Raw genomic sequence first — 7,517 nt, 5'->3', positions numbered from 1 at the left:
ACATCCAAGACAAAAAACATAAGAATTGTAAACAAAACAAACAAAACATTGCTATGTTGTGTCGGAGCTCGCAACGCAGCAGCCATACTCGGCGCCATCTTGAGTCTAACCAATGGTGGACTTTTTTAATTTATGACAGTCCAGTGTGAGATAATAAGATTAATAAAGTGCAGTGCTGATGTATATTGATCGTGAGAGATCAAGAGTTCAGAAGTCTGATTGCTTGGGTGAAGAAGCTGTCATGTAGTCGGCTGGTGCGGGTCCTGATGCTGCAATACCGCCTGCCTGATGGTAGCAGTGAGAACAGCCCATGGCTCGGGTGGCTGGAGTCTCTGATGATCCTCCGAGCTTTTTTCACACACCGCCTGGTATAGATGTCCTGGAGGGAGGGAAGCTCACCTCCGATGATGTGTCTGGCAGTTCGCACCACCCTTTGCAGGGCTTTGCGGTTGTGGGCGGTGCTATTGCCGTACCAGGAAGAGATACAGCCAGTCAGGATGCTCTCTACAGTGCAGGTGTAGAACCGTGTGAGGATGTGGCGGTTCATTCCAAACTTCCTCAGCTGTCTCAGGAAGAAGAGGCGCTGATGAGCCTTCTTCACAACGACTTCAGTGTGGACGGACAATGTGAGTTCCTCAGTGATGTGGACACCCAGGAACTTGAAGCTGCTGACTCTCTCCACTGGTGCTCCATTGATGGTGATGGGACTGTGTTCTCTGTCTTTTCTCCTGAAGTCCACCACAAGCTCCTTTGTCTTGCTAACACTGAGGGAGAGGTTGTGCTCCTGACAGCAGTGTGTCAGAGTGAGCACCTCCTTTCTGTAGGCCATTTCATCTTTGTCAATGATCAGACCTACCACCGTCGTATCATCAGCAAACTTAATGATGGCATTGGAGCTATTTGTTGCCACACAGTCATGTGTGTACAGGGAATACAGGAGTGGGCTGAGAACACAGCCCTGTGGGGCTCCAGTGTTGAGGGTCAGTGATGAGGAGATGTTGCTGCCTATTCTAACCACCTGGCATCTGCTTGACAGGAAGTCCAGGATCCAGCTGCACAGCGAGCTGTTTAAGCCCAGAGCCTGGAGTTTCTCATCTAGCTTGGAGGGCACTATGGTGTTGAATGCTGAGCTGTAGTCTACAAACAGCATTCTCACATAAGTGTTCTTTTTTTCCAGGTGGGAGAGAGCAGTGTGTATAGTAGATGCAAATGGCATCATCAGTGGAGCAGCTGTTGTGGTGGTAAGCAAACTGCAGTGGGTCCAGTGATGGAGGCAGCACAGAGCAGATGTAATCTCTGAGTAGTCTCTCAAAGCATTTGCTGATGATGGGGGTCAGAGCAACAGGACGCCAGTCATTTAAGCAAGTGATTTTGGATTGCTTTGGTACAGGCACAATGGTGGATGTTTTAAAGCATGTGGGGACTACAGACAAAGAGAGGGAAGCAACCTCAGGGTGCGCGGTTTCCTGCTTGCTTATAATCCCTTACAGTTCCTTGAGTGCCCGGTCTGTGTCGGCTTGTGGCGGGATGTACACAGCAGTGATAATGACTGCTGTGAATTCCCTCGGTAGCCAGAATGGTCGACACAGAAGCATAAGAAATTCCAGATCAGGAGAGCAGAAAGACTTGATAGAATTTACGTTCCTCTGATCACACCAGGATTTGTTGATCATAAAACATACATCACCACCTCTGCTTTTACTTGAGAGGTCTTTTGCTCTGTTCGCTCAGTGCACGAGAACCCCGTGGGTTCGATGGCTGAATCTGGAATCTCAGCAGACATCCAAGTTTCTGTAAGGCAGATAATGCAGCAGTCCCTCGTCTCTCGTTGGAAAGAGATCCGCGCTTTCAGCTCGCAGAGCTTGTTGTCCAGAGACTGAACATTTGCCAGTAGAATAGTGGGTAGCGGGGGTCCATTTGCGCGACGTCTTACTCTGATGAGAACGGCGGCTCTATTTCCCCTTTTCCTTCTGAGTTTCCGCAGCCGGGCTGCCCAGACAAAGGGCTCCGCTGGCGTGTTTGTAAACAGCGGGTCGACATTGAGGAATTTAAAGTCCGATTTTCAGTGTGCTATTGCAGAACCAATGTCCAAAAGTGTTTGTCTGTCGTAGACAATAAGGCAGACAACATCCAAGACAAAAAACATAGAATTGTGAACAAAACAAACAAAAAACTGCAGTGTTGTGTCAGAGCTTGCAACGCAGCAGCCATACTCGGCGCCATCTTGAGGTGGATAGAGTGTATATGTGTAGTGTATACACATATACAATATACACTATACACTACACATATACACTATACACATACACACTATACACATACCCACTATACACTATACAATATACACTATACACTACACATATACACTATACACATACACACTATACACTACACACTATACTATATACACTACACATACACACTATAAACTATACACTACACACTATACAATATACACTACATGTATACACTATACACATACACACTATGCATTACACACTATACAATATACACTATACAATACACACTATACACTACATATATACACTACACTACACATATACACTATACACATACACACTATGTATGACAGTTTATGTATGGACACCTTCAAGTCTCAAAAAAAAAAAAAAATCTAGGAAGAAACATACAGTTCACTGAACACGTTGACCTCTTGTGACAACTTGCCCCAATAGCAGGACATTTTGTCACACTATATGGTGTAAGTTGTCGCAATTCATTTCTCCCATTAAATCAGTGGTGTAGATTTTTTTTTGGACCTAGCCTAACATTAATGAAAATTACTCTTGTCCTGAGAATAATGTTCAAACTCTTATATTGTTTAATATTGCCTGAATGTTTTAACTTTTATTGTGTTCCTTGTTTACCCAAAAGCTATTACAAGTTGGTTGGAGCACAAACATGATTCAAATTAAAGAGGGATTTCAACTAGTTCTTTGCAACAAACATACAACACCACTTCTAGAGAAAACACACTTTTTGACTTTATAGTTACTGAGATATAGCCCCTGTAACAACTCGTCCCGGTCTCCTCACCACGATACGGTATACAATACATGAGTTTCAGCTCTGTCATTCTCTCTTCAGTCTTCAAGAAGTGTGTGAAGAGCACATTATGGACACTTCTGGAATCATCGCTGCCTACGCTGCATACTACAGGCCCATTCCCTACTAGAGCAGCATCTCGTCCACTGTGTAGTGCAACATCTCACCTCTGTAGTGCATCATGAGCATGTGACAAAAACTACAACAACAACAAAAACATTATTTTATAGCCATCATGTGATCAAAGTAAAAATAAAATAATTAAATACGAGTTCTGTTCAGTTTTTGTGTTGAATGTTTATTCATGATTTCATTTTTTGTTCTGAACTATGATCTGTCATCTGATGATCTGTCAATCTGTCATTTAGATTTGAATTGTGAGTTATGAAGGATCATGTTAAATAAATCACAACACAAGTGTTTATAAACAGAAGTTGACCTTAAAACACATCACATTATTAATACATGATTTTATAATAAACATCATGTTTTACAGGACAAATCTGTTGAAAAGTTTCACAACATAAAACATGCACATGCAAATTTCCATAAGGACACATACTGAAAATGTACATAATGCACATATGCATATATACACAGTGAGACATGATAGTGAATGTATTAAAAACTAAATACAAACTGGCAGATACAGAGGAAAAATACTTTAGTCAACATAAACTTTACCGAATGTATAAAAGACATACTGATGCCAAATAAACAAGTATTTACAACAAAATGAAAGTAGAGGCTATAGATCCTCTGTCACATGAACAGATGAAATATGATAATAATAATAATAACCTTTGACGGACTGTAGATTATCATTCAGATTTAATGACACACTTCAGTTTTCATTTCCACACACAGAAGCAGCACTTTATTTGGTGTTTAATGCTCAATTATCTTGAGGTTTCAATGTTAATACACGATTTAAAGCTGTTCACTGGAGACTCATGAAACAGTGTTTATCATCAGTTGTGTAAAGTGCTATTCAAATAAAAAAAGTATCATTTGTTACTCATCAGTTTCTCTCTGCTTATGTGAAATCTCATGTGATGTGCACATCATCACAATATACTAATTCTGTTGTTCAAACTTCTTTAATTGAAAATTAACTGGTGTGTACTGTCACGAACCGCTGATGATGTCACTGTTGTAGAGGTGTTGATTGACAGCAATCACTCTGTCATTTATTTATTCATTTATTCTATTCTCACAATTCTGTTACGTTTTTGAGAACTGACCTTCAAAAATCAGAATTTACGCATTTGTTTTAGTAAATATATAAATATTGGTTCAATGACAAATCTGTGCCATCAACACGCAGTTCCCTATCTGTCACTCACTCGACGTTGTGTCGATGTAGTGACACTAAGGGTCACTCTTGAGAGCCCCAAACACCTCTGATCTTTTTTTTTTTTTAAAGGCCAATGAGAATTGGCGAGTGGAATTTGCATGCCACTCCCCCGGACATACGGGTACAAAAGGATCTGGTATGCAATCACTCATTCAGATTTTCTCTTTGGAGCCAAGCGGTTCTATTCATTGAAGCTGAATTCATCCGCCGAGTTCATTCACCTCTCTCTGCTGGATCTTATGGCAAATTTCAGCGGCTTCTTCCCCTCTGCATTTGTGGTTTGCAGAGAATGCCCCTGGGTGCTTCGGTAGAACATTTAAAAGAGTATATTCTAATAGAGTATATTTTTTTCTGAAAGTGCGGCACACACGGAACGTCTTTTTAAAGACACGTCTTTTTAAAGATGGCTTTCCGTTTGTGTGTTATTCCTGGTTGCGGTCGTTATCTCTACGCTTCTGACGGCCACAATCGCTGTCTTACGTGTCTGGGCACTGCCCACGTGGAGACATCATTCGTAGATGGATCATGTCCTCATTGCGAGAACATGACCATGGCAACATTGCGGTCACGGCTTGCATTCGTAAGAAAGCAAGCCACCCCAGAAGCTCCCCGCCTCGGTCCTTCTACCTGCGGGTACGAGGCCATGCCGGTTAGCACTGGGGGTGATTTGGGGACCTCAATGGGACCACCTCCACCGGGTATTCCCCCCACTGCCCTCCCATTCCCCAACATGCTCGCTTGCCCCGGTCTCGCACTCGGACGAGATCGCTGGCTCATCTCAGGGCGAGTTCGACCCCTCGTTCAGAGCCCGGGAAGAGGAAGAGTTATCGAGCACAGCATCGGAGAGCGTGCTCATCCAGTCAGATGCAGAGGCTTCGACTGGGCTTCCTCCTTCGGGAATGGTCGCCCAGTCCCAGGCTGACGCGGAAATGACAGACATGCTTTCTCAGGCGGCCATGAGTGTCGGGCTAGAGTGGAACCCTCCACACTCCCTGGAACCCTGCGGCTCGATGATTGGTTCCTGGGCTCGGGGCGCCGCTCACAGCCCCTGCCCCCGTTCCTTTCTTCCCGGAAGTGCATGAGGAGCTGACAAGATCGTGGGAGGCACCTTTTACTGTCCGGTCCCGATCTTTCAGCACTCCCACTCTCGCTACCCTCGATGGTGGAGCAGCCAGGGGGTACTCGGTGATACCCCAAGTGGATAAGGCGCTCGCGGTGCACTTATGTCTGCAGAACGGTGCCACCTGGCGCGGATGCCCAAAACTCCCATCCAGGGCCTGTGGGTTTACGTCATCCCTAAGGCTAAGGCTAAGGCCTACAGTGCCGCTGGACAAGCCGCCTCCGCCCTGCACGCCATGGCTCTCCTGCAAGTACACCAAGCCAAGGTGCTAAAAGAACTGCACGAGGGTAGTTCTGACCTGGGATTGATGCAGGAACTGCCCTCAGCGACCGACCTCACTCTCCGGGCGACGAAGGTCATGGCGCGGTCTCTCGGGCGGACGATGTCCACCCTCGTGGTCCAGGAGCGCCACCTTTGGCTCAACTTGGTTGAGATGCGAGAGGCTGACATGGCATGGTTCCTTGATGCCCCCATCTCCCAAGTTGGCCTATTCGGCGACACCGTCAAGAACTTTGCCCAGCAGTTCTCGGCGGTGAAGCAGCAGATGGAGGCCATAAGTCACATCCTGCCCCGGTGCAGCGCAAGACCCCGCACCCTGTCTGCTCATCACCAAGGGTGTCCTCCTGCTGCAACGACATCGGCTTGAAGATCCCCCGACGTAGACACTTAGGGCTCCCAGTCAGTTAACAAATTCCACTATTTTTTGGGGAGAAAAGAGAAGGAAAAGAAGTCTCGGCTGGCCTAGCCTGTCCACCTATTTGTTGGGCAGTCGACTTGTGCCTGAAGGACTGTTCGATGCTCATAAAGAACGTTGGGGGAGGTTACGTGACGGCCTGGTGCGCTGGCTACGAGGCACACAGCAGTCTGCCCGTCACAGACCGCCACTTCACGTAACACAGTTCAGTTAGTTGTGGTGTTTTGTATAGGGATCCCTAGTGTCACTACATTGACACAACGTCGAGTGAGTGACAGATAGGGAACATCATGGTTACGTTCGTAACCTCTGTTCCCTGATGGAGGGAACGAGACGTTCTGTCCCTCTTGCCACAACGCTGAACTACCCGCTGAAATGGCCGGGACCTGGTCTCGGCTCCTCAGCACAAAACCTGAATAAGTGGTTGCATACCAGCTCCTTTTATACCCGTATGTCCGGGGGAGTGGCATGCAAATTCAACTCACCAATTCTCATTAGCCTTTAAAAAAAAAAAAGACCAGAGGTGTTTGGGGCTCCCAAGAGTGACCCCTAGTGTCACTACATCAACACAACGTCTCGTTCCCTCCATCAGAGGTTACGAAAGTAACCATGATGATTTCTGAGTAAATGAGTAAAAAATTTGAAAATAACACTTGAAAGTTATGACATCATAACAGTCTAGTTAAGGTGGAATTATGAAAAGAAAGAAAGGTGTACTATAAATAAACATTATTAGGGATTAAATGTGAAAAAATATATTAGGATAAAGACATTATCACAACATTTTCACAGCTCAGAAACATTTTTTTAAAAGTGCAATCTGGGTGCGAGTTCATGGACAGCAAGAAAAACCTCAGATTAAAGGTGCATTCACTCATTTGGGGCTCATTTTAAAAGATTTACACATTAATGAATGAATTGTGTTATTGTTGAAGAGTGATCTGAATGGTGTACACTCACATGAGATGAAGACTGTACTCATAATAAAAAGTGTTTTTATTGTACATGGTGCGGGTCACCCCCTTCAATGTGTTTCGCCATGTTGAAATGACCCGCCATGTTTCACTAAACGTCGAAGAAGAGAATCCTCGTGCTCATTGGCTGCCACCTGTGTAGATATGCTTGGCTATGCTTAGAACACTGTTGTTGTTTGGTGATGCGAAGAGTGAAAAGAAAACAATTGAACATATTTATTATCGTGCTTTAGCAGCAGAGACAACAGGCGATTCAGTAACTATATTGACGAAGACCGGCGAAGGCAAGAAACTAGAGTAAACATC

This window comes from Myxocyprinus asiaticus, chromosome 14, assembly GCF_019703515.2.
Source record: "Myxocyprinus asiaticus isolate MX2 ecotype Aquarium Trade chromosome 14, UBuf_Myxa_2, whole genome shotgun sequence".
NCBI lineage: Eukaryota > Metazoa > Chordata > Actinopteri > Cypriniformes > Catostomidae > Myxocyprinus > Myxocyprinus asiaticus.
The sequence above is the reverse complement of the archived record's forward strand: the minus strand, read 5'-3'. Positions refer to the sequence as shown.